The sequence below is a fragment of the Neomonachus schauinslandi genome, chromosome 2 (assembly GCF_002201575.2).
Source record: "Neomonachus schauinslandi chromosome 2, ASM220157v2, whole genome shotgun sequence".
NCBI classification, from domain to species: domain Eukaryota; kingdom Metazoa; phylum Chordata; class Mammalia; order Carnivora; family Phocidae; genus Neomonachus; species Neomonachus schauinslandi.
In genome coordinates this window covers 22,287,088-22,300,387 of record NC_058404.1, presented here as the reverse complement: position 1 = coordinate 22,300,387, position 13,300 = coordinate 22,287,088, and positions in this window count along the sequence as shown.

Below are 13,300 nucleotides of genomic sequence, written 5' to 3'. Positions count from 1 at the left end.
TTTTAAAGGACCTTCTAGAGAGGCAGAAATTTGTTGTGATGTTCTCCAGGGACAGAGACAGTGGTAGGAGCCATTTTTGCAATTTCATTCTAATGTGCTCATGTTGGTGCTGGCAGGTGCCATTTTGGAACTCTAACTTGTTAGTGCCAGAAGGCATGCCCCGCTGAAGGCTCTTCCCACCTCTGAGCCACAGCCATGCATCAGCCAGGCTAGGCAAGAGCCCTGCCCTCCTGTGTGCTGCCCTCATCACCACAGCAGACCCAGGTGAGAGCCTATCCTGAACCCACACTGCAGCTACAGTCTCATCAAAGAAGACAGGCATGCACAGATCACAAAGGGAGCACTGTTGAGTGTCTAAGACATAGCACTTAGAGCCCCATGAGACATCTCCTACACAGGGTACTCCTTCAAGAATGGTAGAGGTAGCTGATTTGCCTAATACATAGAAATCAACACAGAGAGACAGACAAAATGAGGAGACAGAGCAATATATTCCAAATGAAAGAATAAAACAAAACCTCAGAAAAAGACCTTAATAAAACAGAGATGAGCAATCTACCTGATAAGGAGTTCAAAGTAATTGTTATCAAGATGCTCACTGAAGTTTGGAGAACTGCGAACTTCAATGAAGAGATAGAAAATATAAGAAAGTACCAAACAGAAGTTACAGACTTCAAGAATACAATAACCTGAACTAGAAGGTACACTAATGGGCCTCAACAGCAAACTGGATGAAGCAGAAGAAAGGATCAGTGAGTTGGAAAACAAAACAATGGAACTCACCCAGACAAAACAGCAAAAAGAAAAAAATAATTTTAAAAAGTGAAGATATCTTAAGGGACCTTTGGAACAACATCAACAGAGAACATTCACATTATAGGGATCACAGAAGAAGATAAAGGGCCAGAAAACATAGTTGAAAAAACAATGGCAGAAAATTTTTCTGATCTGGGGAGGAAATGGATCCAGGAAGCCCATAGAGTTTCAAGTAAGATGAACTACAGAGATCCATACCAAGATACATTATAATTAAAATGGTAAAAGTCAAAGATAAAGAGAGAATCTTAAAAGCAGTAAGAGAAAAAAATAATTTGTTACATATAAGGGAAACCTCATGAGGCTATCAGTGGATTTTTCACAGAAACTTTGCAGGCCAGAAGAGAGTGGCCCTGAAAACTATGACACTGATGAAAGAAATTTAAGAATACACAAACAAATGGAAAGATATTCCATGCTTATGGATTGGAAAATTTAATATTGTTAAAATGTCCATACTACCCATCTACAGACTTGATGCAATACCTACACAAATCCCAATGGCATTTTCCACAGAACTAGAACAAAGAATCCTAAAGTTTGCATGGAATCAGATAAGATCCCAAATAGCCAAAGCAATCCTGAGGAAGAACAAAGGGGGAGATCTCACAATCCTTGATTTCAAACTATACTACACAGCTATTGTAATAATACCAGTATGGCATTGGCATAAAAACACACACAAAGATCAAATGAATGGAACTGAGAGCCCAATAATAAATCCACACATATGTGGACAATTAATTTATAACAAAGGAACCAAGAACATATAATGGAGAAAGGACAGGCTCTTCAATAAATGGTGCTGGGAAAACTGGACAGCCACACGCAAACGAATAAAGCTAGACTACTATCTTACACCATACATAAAAATTAACTCAAAATGGATTAAAGACTTGTATGTAAGACCTGAAACCATGATATTCCTAAAAGAAAAGAAGGGGATAAGCAATCTGACTTCAGTTTTAGTGTTGTGTTTGTGAATCTGGTTCTAAAGTCAAGGAAAACAAAATTAAAAAATAAATAAATGTGACTATATCAAACTTACACTAAAAAGCTTCTGCACAGTGAAGGAAACCATTGACAAAATGAAAAAGCAACCTACTGAATGGGAGAAGATATTTGCAAATCATATATTGGGGAAGGGGTTAATATCCAAAATATATAAAGAACTCAAGCAATTCAACAATAAAGAAAGCAAAAAACCAGTTTAGAAAATGGGCAGCGAATTTCAAAATACATTTTTCCAAAGAAGACATACTGATAGCCAACAGACAAATGAAAATATGTTTAACAGCACCATTATGGAAATGCAAACCAAAAGCACAATGAAATACCACATTACACCTGTTAGAATGGCTACTATGAAAGGGCAAGTAATAACACATGTTGAAAAGGATGAAGAGAAAAAATAACATTCATACACTGTCGGTGGAAAGGTGAATTTGTGTAACCACTATGGAAAACTGTATTAAAAAATTAAAAATAGATCTACCATATGATCTAGCGATTCCACTTGTGGGTGTTTATTCAAAGAATACAAGAACACAAACCTGAAAATATATATGCACCCCTATGTTCATTGCAGCATTATTTACAACAGCTAAGAAATTGAAACAACCTTAGTGTCCAAGTGTCCATCAATGGATGAATGAAGACGAGGTATACACAATGGCATACTACTCAGCCATAAAGAAGAATAAAATCTTACCACTTGTGACAACATGGATGGATCTTGAGGGTATTATGCTAAGTGAAATAAGTCAGATGAAGAAGACAAATACCATATGATTTCACTCGTATATGGAATCTAAAGAACAAACAAACAAAGCAATATAAAAGCAAACTCATAGATACATAAAATGAATTTATATTTACAACAAGGAAGGGAGTTTAGGGGTGGGCATAATGGTCAAGAGGGTTAACTGTATGCTGTTGGATGGTAACTAGACTTCTTTGGTACCACTTTGTAGCATATACAGATGTTGATTTATAATGTACACCTGAAACTTACATAATGTCATATACTAATTTTACTTTAATAATAATAATAAAAAACAATGAATAAATCTAAGCAAATGGATATATTTTTTCACATTAAATGATGCCAGTTAATTGGTCCATGTTTCCTGTCTGCAGAATGCTGAACTCCAACTGACATTACATCAAAATGAAGAAATATTTTATTTCTTATGAAGAAGAAAATGAAAAATAAGTGTTATTGAATTCAACAGGAGATATGGCAGCACTTGAAATAAATGAATAAATAACAACAACTAATTATCTTAGTAATTCTGAATGAAAACTTTGGTCTCAGTGGCCCTTAAAGGTAGGAAGAAAGCCCAGGTCTCTCCCAGTATATGGTAGTCCATGTTATGGTACATGCCAGCCTATGAAATGGGCATATAGACTTGAACAAAGGAGCAAGTCTGAGTTTCCCAATCATTAGATTTGTCATTATGGTACACTTCAGTAAGTAGAGTAGAATCATAATCTTCTCACCTCACTGAAAGGCATTTTCTGCTGAGCACAATGCAACTATATTTAAAAGAGATGATGATACTCATGGGCTGAATCTCCCTAAGTTTTGGCAAATGGTTCTCCTAATGGATGGGCATGGACTGGGAGCAGGAAATAAGATCATTTTAAGAATTAATACTGATTAAATTTCAGAGTCATGAGTAGGCAACAAATCTGGACCTCTTACCTCCTTCCTGCTTAAATTTTTATCATTATTGAAGCAAAAAATTGCTCTCATCTCTTCTCTGGGAAGTTTACTGATGAAGCAAATTTTATAAATTTGTCGTCCAAAATGTTCATTGGATATATTTGCTAGGACAAGAGTTAAGAAAAGGAAAACACAAAGTGAAATTTTTCTCATTATCCTGAATCCTTTTATAATAACAATGATATATGTATATTTAAAACTGTTCACATCCAATGTAGTATTTTGAAGTGACCTAATGGGAAAAAAATTCTGTTGTACAGTCTACTTCTAAACTCTTGATGATGATAATTTTAAACTTTAAATAAGGATATGGGGCGCCTGGGTGGCTCAGTCAGTTGAGCGACTGCCTTCGGCTCAGGTCATGATCTCAGGGTCCTGGGATCGGATCCCGCATCGGGCTCCCTGCTCAGGGAAGAACCTGCTTATTCCCCCCCTTCTCCCATCCCCCACTGTGTGCTCACTTTCTCTCTTTCTCTATCTCAAATAAATAAATAAAATCTTAAATAAATAAATAAGAATATGAAAAAACAGAGACACTATCTCTATAGGCATCAGTTTCCTCATCTTTAAAACAAAGGTGTTAACAATATCATCACAGAGTTTTAGGAGGAGTTCTTTAGAACCTTGCCTTTAGAGAGCTTATAGCATGTAGTTCCTGGATTTGGTAGTCTTTTCAAATGTCTGCTGTTCGGGAAAAGAAAAAGAAAAAGATCAGAAGACAAAGCAAGCATTAATAAACTCATATACATTCTTATCATATGGAAAAGTCTCTAGACTGGGGAGCAAGTTTTCTAGAACTCTCTCCTTGGAAGTGTGACAAGGACTTTGGGAAACAAGATTTCATCAGAGCGAATCTTCCTTGATCCTACAGTCACCCCCTGAGGTCCTAGATTTACTTCACAAAGAACCCCATAGATAAAAGCATGGTTTGGGGAACAGGACACTGGTGACTCCAGAACCTACTTCCAAATCATTAACTTCCAAATTGCTGTGAGGATTTTAGTGAAGCTTCCTTCCTATCACATCCTTCATCAGAAATGCAATGAAAGATTAAAGCTCTCTTCCTGTATGTTAGGCCAGAGGCTGGCAAAGTCACAGAGAAATGCATTTGAGCAATTAAATTCAAGTCTCAGATGGTCTGAAACTCTACCCTCTCCTAGGTCATGGCGGTTGTCCTAGACCCCCATTTGTAGATATCCTTTGAGGGGCATTTAAAAATGATGGCCAGACCAAAGAACAAGCCTTCTTGCCCTGGTGTATGTAGAAGTAAATAAGTCTAAGGAGTATCCCAAATTGCCCCAGAAAAAATGTATTACTACTCTGTGAGGTCAGAGGAGCACAGAAGGAGGAGAAATAATGGGAACCAGCTTATGAGAAGAATTTTGTTACACTGCCCCTGAGGACCCAGATATGTGACCACACTGTTTTGGTAAGCTGGCAGGGAACAGAACAACTTGAGCAGATGAGTTGCAGAGGGAGACTGAGTCAAAGACCTGGGCCTCTGGCAAGGAGAGCAAGTGCTCTCAAAGAGATGCACACAGGCAGAGGGGTCGAAGTGAGCTTAGAGGTGAAGCGAGCGGAGTCTCAAACTTTAGAAATGTTTCAGAAGAAGGGATTAAAAAAGCACTTGGGATCATAGCAGACAAGAAGCCCAGCTCTAAAACAGAATTTCTACAAGTGAAAGTTAAGCTGGGTCATGGAATCCTCTATTTACTGAGGATAGCAGCTTCAGTGTTGCTTGATCTCCTGAGCAGGGATATTTACTGGTGTGACTATCAACATCTCACGAGAGGGCAGGCATCCTGACACAGCTTAGAAAAATCCAGATGCGTATGTTCAGAGAAAACTCACCGCTTTAGGAATCAACACTGAGTCTTAGGAAAAGAGAGTATGAAGGATTTTTAAAAAAGCAAGAAATACTAAAAATGGTATAAAAAAATAAAGTTACAAAATTGCTAAGGATGGCCCCTATAATAGTTATACTTAATAGCGAACAATCAAGATTAAAACATAAAGAAAGAAAAGAGAAAAAGGGTCTATCGACCATAAGCACAAAGAAGAAGAGGTGGCACTATTCTCCCATCTGGAATAGGGCAGGAAACTCTTATCATCTAAGTATTTTTTTTTCCTGTTAGCCCAAATGAGAAAGATGGTAAGTGCAATGCTAATGGTTCATCTTGGACATGAATTGGCTGTGCTCTCAGCTAGTTTGTGGCTTCCATTAGAGTCAAAGTCAGCAGAGTAGGATTGAGTTCTACCCAAAGAGAATGCATGCAGGAAGCTAAGAACTGCATCCTACCCCAAACTGGGACCACTCCATGTTAAATGGCCCATCTACCACAAGGATGTTACATAAGATAGCAAGGTCTAAAATCTCACTGGTTTACCGACCCTTAAACTAGATCAGAATTGCTTTAGCTTCCTGACTGATTAAACCTAGTCCAAAGTTATCTTTATAACTTATTCATCTAAGACCTAGCATTCTAAATCAAACATACTTAATCAATGAGCCTAATCATATTCACTAAGATTCTCATTTTACCTTTCCTAAAGAATAGGGAATTGATAATATTCTTCAAGAAATTCAAAGTGCCTATTCTGGGAATGAGCTAAAAGAAATGTATCTGAGAGTTCACAACAGAACATAAAACAGCATTCCCTCCAAAGCAGGACCTGTGGAATCCCACTCTTAAAAAAAATTCAAATTTTAACATATACTAATCAATTTATGTCCTGCTATATTTTGCTTAAAATGTTAAAAAAAAATTATTTTTTCTAACGTGCATACCACGTTTGTTACAATAAAAAAAGTAAAGTGAATGTCGATGGTTCAGTGGTTGGCATCTTCCTAAAGAAAAACCGAAGTAAACCAGCAGTTTTATTTGGTTGAGTAGAAGCTGGAGAAAGTAAATGACCACATAATAAAGGTAAACAGCAAAAACTTATAAAAAAGACAGAATGTTGTAACAAAAACAGAAACCTTGGCATACATATTTAGTTAACACATACTTATTGTATGACTAATATATCTCAAATTTTGTTGGGCCCTGCCCAAAAAGTAACATTTTGGGGTTAAAATGCACATTAGGGAAAATATATGAACATTAGCAAAAAAAGAAAATTAAAATATAGCAGTAAGAGTCCTGTAGCACAGGGATACGGAGTTTGTCACTAGAACATTTAATAGGGACACTGCGCTCAGACTGCTTTGTGGAGAAAAGAGTACTAGTTAATAAGCAGAATTAAATAAAAGGACATTACAGAATAAAAAACTTCTTTCTGTGTGGAGGGAAAGACAAAAACAAAATAACGTGGCAATAGAAAATTTAAAAAAAAGTTTAAGAAAAGGCAAATAATTGAATATGAGATGAGAACAGGAGAAAAATATATACAAATATTTTTTTAATGATTTTGCATCGAGGAAAAAAAACTAATTCTGATACCATGACACTGTATTAGACATCAAAGAATGGGGAGGAAGCACATACACCTTAGGGCCCAATGGCTTTGGTTCATGTCTTAATAAGAGGGACGGGAGAACTAGCATCCCAGGACTTTAGCACTTCAGTTTCCTTATGTGAAAATGAAGAATAATAGTACCAGAATTCTGGGCATCTCCAAGGATGAGCATAGAGCTGTCCAAGTCCACTTCCGACTCATGTTCAAACTTTTTAAGTTTTAACTGTTCATTACCATATTTCTGTATCTTTTGTACCATATATAAAACAGAAAAATCCAAGAACAACCACCAAAATACTATTTGCATCATTCCGTGAAATGAATATTGCTTCAAAGAAACACTTCCATTTTCAAATATTCCAACCCAACCCAAACTTTTATGTAATCCTGTAAAACTTGACAACTTTTTAACCTGATTTCATCACCAAAATTTGATCTTTGGAAATGATACCAATAGATTAACTAACAATTATTTAATTATTAACTATATATAGTTGTTACTCTATCCAACCAGCTTCCAACAGAAGAACATTTTGTGGAGGTTTTAATTCAATCTTTCATTATATTTGATCATTAATATCATTATTATCAATTCAATTTAGTAGTACCAATTACACCAATATTATGATAAAAGACAGTTGCATTATGAGTTAGAAGATAATTAGAAAATTAGTTTTAAATATAATAGCCTTTGCTCAGCCTTTCCAACAAAAGCAGCCCTTGCCCTCATGCGAAATGTTGTCACGGCTTAGGGTAAAAATCAAAAGCGAAATTTCAGCTAATTTTGGATTCTAAATCTCTGATGGGAATATTATCTCATGCAATCAGGTTGTACTGATAAGGGTTCTCAATGGGCCTTATCTTTAAGTAATGCCCATTTTTCCTCACTGGTAAAATTCTTATCAATTTCCAATTCCAAAGAGCTGCAGAATTGAGTACATATGAATTTTGTTTATGAGTGGAACTTGGTAGTTTGAGAGCACCCATGCAAATTACACCGTCCAATTGTGAATTTTCATAGGCTAGAGGGACCATAAGTCTCTCATAAAATCATTCCTTGTGCTTCTGCTGCCGTGATCCCAGGCCATTACCCTTAGGCAGATGAAGCAACATTAGAATTATTCCAAGTGTTTATATACAAGGTGTTGTCAGGGTCATTGACACGAAACATATAGATGACTCCAGATTAAATGCTTCTTAAATCAGCTGAGGCCCATGCTAGATCTTTAGCTCAAAACAAATGAAGTGATTGTAAGCAGTTAGCTAGACCCTTAAGGGCATCAGTAAATAAAGCTAAGAGATAACATCATTCTATTTTTTTTAATACAACTTTGGCTTTTATTCTCATTGTTTAATCACAAAAATAATATTAATATATTGGTTTCTAATGTCTTATTATATATGTTTCATTACTGATTCTATCAACTGTTTACAAGACTAATAAGAGATAACATAATTTTCTTGTTCTCAGCCTCTCACAAGACACTAAGTTAACATAGGCTTCTCTTTTTTGTTTTGTTTTGTTTTAAGAAAGAGAGGGAGAGAGTGTGGGGAAGATGGAGAGGGAGAGAGAGAATCTTAAGCAGGCTCCCCCTCAAGCGTGGAACCCCAATGTGGGGCTCAGTTTCACAATCCTGAGATCATGACCTGAGTCGAAATCAAGAGACAGACGTTTAATGGACTGAGCCACCCAGGCACCCCTACCTAGGCTTTTCCTTTTTTGAATGATCATTTACTGGTTTCCTTTCCAACATCAGTCATTTCCCCTTCTTTCCATTCATCATTATTTTCACGGAGCCTCTGGGGAATGCCATCAGCTTCCATCAAAGGATGACCCACAGAGCTGGTGGCAATGTGAGTCTGGCTAATCTGGCTCAAGTACAAATTTATCAGACTACTTCATCTCTTGACTAGAAGAGGGGCAGAAACCATTGATCCTAGCTTAACCAGGTGAGGGAAACACACAACCTATCCCATCACCCCCTTAAGAATTGGGATAGTAAAATTTTGAGGAAGTGCCAAGAGTAATATTTAGCAACCAATCCTTCATCTGGAACCCATAAACACAATCCAGATCTTAGTACTCTAGGATCAGGGAGATAGAAAAATAAAGTAGGAAAGAAGCTTATGTAAGTTCCTGTGCCATCTGCTATCCCTTCTACCTTATCCTCCCCACAATATTTCAACAATCCAATATTCTAACAATCCAATATTTCAACAATCCAATAATGATCCCTCTTTATTTCCATGCATATGAAGTTTTAACACACATTCATCCAACTGTGCAAGCCATTTCTTCAGTCTTTCCTTGTTTGGGGTTACTGTAGAGCATGAAATCATCCACAATACCTGACTTGCTAAAATGTAATATGGAGGCTGCTGAGGGCAGGGAAGGTTTGGAGAAGGGCATGGGCTTTGGAATGTCGAGGCCTGCGTGACCACTCTGTCCTAGGAATGCCATGGGAAGTTGCTTTCCTGAAGCTTTCTTAGCCCAAACAGCCGCCCTGTGATCTAAGAGGTGTCTGCATTGTCCCCTAGGCTATGTTTAGCCGAACTCGTACAACATGCAAATTGGCATGTCATATCTTTCCTGTAAATAGATCCTCCCAGGTCCAGTAAGACCCCTTGTCACACATCATGTGCTTAAGAAATAGGTGAAAAAGTTTCATGATTTGTGATTATCCTGAAGGACCAATAAAAGCGGGAGCAAAGAAGAGCAAATGATCTGTGTCTCTGAGTGCTGATTCCCTTGCCTTCTCCTCTCTTTCACAGCAAAGTCTGGAGTCATCTTTCATCCATTGGTACAGGGATTGCTGGCCACTACCGGCATTTCCTTACCCTGATGTTTTTGCAAGTAGGTGTTTTAACTACTTCTTTATGGATGGAGAGATATATGATAAGCCCATTGTATATGATGCTCCTTGGGCCATTGTAATATTGCACCTATGGTAAAATTGTTTCTACCATCAAATAATATATAAGCAGAGGATCCAAACTGAACAATATTTTCTGTGATAATTCTTTTCCTTTAAGATTTTATTTATTTATTTTAGAGAGCAAGCAAGCAGAGGGAGGAGCAGAGGGAGAGGGAAAAGCAGACCCCATGCAGAGCCTGATTCAGGGCTTGATCCCATGGCCCCGAGATCATGACCTGAGCTGAAATCAAGAGTCAGACGCTTAACCCACAGAGCCATCCAGGCACCCCTCTGTGATAATTCTTTTAGAAAGTTAAAACTTAATTACTAGGCATGCAAACCCAAAATAAGAATGAGAATTGGTTCCAGTCAAGACCCACTGATACAGACACCGAGCTAGAGGCAACACTCAATGCATTCCACCTGCTAGCTATGGTCCACTTCCACTTAGGCTCCACTAAGCAGGTAGATCTCTTTAGTTGCTTTTAGTTTCTGATGGTCTTGTTGACAAGCAGAAATGCTATTAGTCACTTTTCAAGTTTCTGAGGATGACAGTAGGCTGCATCTTTATTGTGCCTTTTTAAAATTTTGCATTACTTGCATCCTTCCACAACCACTCATCGTGTGCAGCAAATGATCAAAGACAACACAGGAAAAAATTATAAAAAATTATGATTAGTTATTCTAACAACGTTAATGAGACATCACTGACATATAATGAATTAGAAATATATAAACTGTAAAATGTGATGTTTGACCTGTCCAGAGCCATGAAACAATCATCACAATGAGGATAAAGAACATATCCATCATCTTTCAGAATGTCCTCATGCCCCTTGGCAATCCCTCCTTTCTGCCCTTTTCCATACTCCCTCTGTGGTTACCAGGCAACAGTGATCTGCTTTGTGTCACTAAGTTTGACTAACATTTTCTCGAATTTTATATAAATGGAATTATATACTATGTGCTCTCTTTTTAAAGGCTTCTTTTACTCAGCATAATTATTTTGAGTTTCATTCATGTTTAAGAATATTGTAGCTTTTCTTGGCTCTTGACTCACTGATATATTTTAGAAATACATGTTACCAAAAATGTCTATTAGTACTTTAATTAGAATCTCATTAAATCTATGGATCTACTCGTGAGTTGAAGATACTATGCCTTTCTACCCATAAGTATTGTATGTTTCTCCATTCATTTATTTAGAACTTATTTAGTGCCTTTAACTCAAGGTTTCATTTTCTCCATAGCTGATTATATACATCTCATTAGATTCATTCCTAAGTAGCATGTCAGAGTTTTTGCAACCATAAATAAAATCTTTAGTACAGCATTTATCATTATGTTCTCTGTGTATAAAAATGAAATTAATTTTTGTATACTGAATTTATATTCAACAATTTACTAAATTCTCTTGTTGATTCTATCTCTTTGGGTTTTCTTTTTTTTTTTTTTTTAAGATTCATTTATTTATTTTAGAGAGAGAGAGAGCACAAACAGGAGGGGCAGAGAGGGAGAATCCTAAGCAGACTCTGCACTGAGAGCAAAGCCCATCGGCGGATTTGATCTCACAACCCCGAGACCAGGACCTGAGCCGACCGACACCAAGAGTCAGATGCTCAACCGACTGTGCCACCCAGGTGCTCCTCTCTTTGGATTTTCTATGCAAAAAAACTTACTATTTGTGGACAATGATAATTTTGTTACCTTTAAAATAATTTAGAATATATACATTTATCCTGTTTTGGGGGCCATCAATGTCTACAAGTACAATAATGAATATAAGTGTTTGTAGGGGGCATCCTTATTTGTTCTTGATATTAAGGAGAATGCTTTTAACATTTCACAATTATATTTTCTCTAAGTCTTTGGTAGATATTTTTGAAAAAATGAAGGAGATTCAACTCTGCATCTAGTTTGCCAACAGTCTTTATCATAAATGCTTTGAATGGTATCAGATGCTCTTATTCTGGGTCTACCGAGAAAATAATACGATTTATCAGTTTAATTTTTAATTTGATTAACTAGTTTAATAAATTTTTTCTTCATATACGACCTTGCAATCCTAGAGTAAGCCAAACTTTTTCCCCTAATAATTTATTTTATTTGTCATTAGGTTGCTGAATTAGTTTGCTAATATTTTGGGAGTGGTAAAGTTTTGTTAGATGTGACAACAAAAGTATGATTCATAAAGTAACAAATTGTTAAAGTGGACTTCATCAAAATTAGACATGTTTGCTCTTCAAAAGACACTGTTAGGAAAATATAAAGACAAGTTACTGACTAAGAAAAGCACTCATAAGATGACTAATAGTAGCATTGTTCATTACGGTAAAACAACAATAACAAAAATCCAAATATCTAGCTACAGTAGAATGAATAACTAAATTGGATCTATTGATTTAATGGCTTACTATAGGAAGAGAAGATGAATACACAAGAGCTTATCAGCATAAATGAATTTCAGGAATATGTTGAACAATAAAATGCTAATTCTAGATGAATACAATTAGATGGATTTGATTAGATTCCATTTATGAAAATTTCAAGAACTGGAAAAACTATTAATTTTATTTTGGAGGATACTAGGAAAAGCTTGAAGTAAAACAGGTAAATTAAAAACTCAAAATTTAGGATCATGAATAGGTAAATTTCAGCCTGTGATCTGGGGTAATACAAAAGAACTCATTTTTTTAATTGAAGTATAATTGATATGCAATATTCTATTAGTTTCAGGTGTACATTATAGTGATTCAGTATTTTTACACATTATGAAATGATCTCCATGATAATGGTAGTTACCATCTGTCACCATACAAAGTTATTACAGTAGTATTGACTATATTCCCTATGCTGTACATTACGTTCTCATGACTTCCTATTTTATAACTAGAAGTTTGTACCTCTTCATCCCTTCACCTAGTTCACCTGCTCCCTATATCTCCCTATATCATCCCTGCACCTTTTCCTATATCTCTGATTCTGTTTTAGTTTTATTTCGTTTGTTCTTGTTTTGTTTCAGATTCTACATATAAGATTCTACATATTTGTTTTTCTCTGTTTGGCCTATGTTGCTTAGCATAATACCCTCTAGGTCCATCCATGTTGTCGCAAATGGCAAAATCTCATTCTTATTTATGACTGCATAACATTCCATTCCACACATCCACACGTGCAAAATATATAATTACATCTTTACCCACTCATCTATTGATGGGCACTTAGGTGCTTCCATATAAATAATGCTGCAATAAATATAGGGGCACATATATTTCTTCAAATTGGTGTTTCGTTTTTTTCAGATAAGTATCCAGAATTGCTAGATCATATGGTATTACTATTTTTAATTTTTTGGAGAAACTTCATATTGTTTTCCACAGTG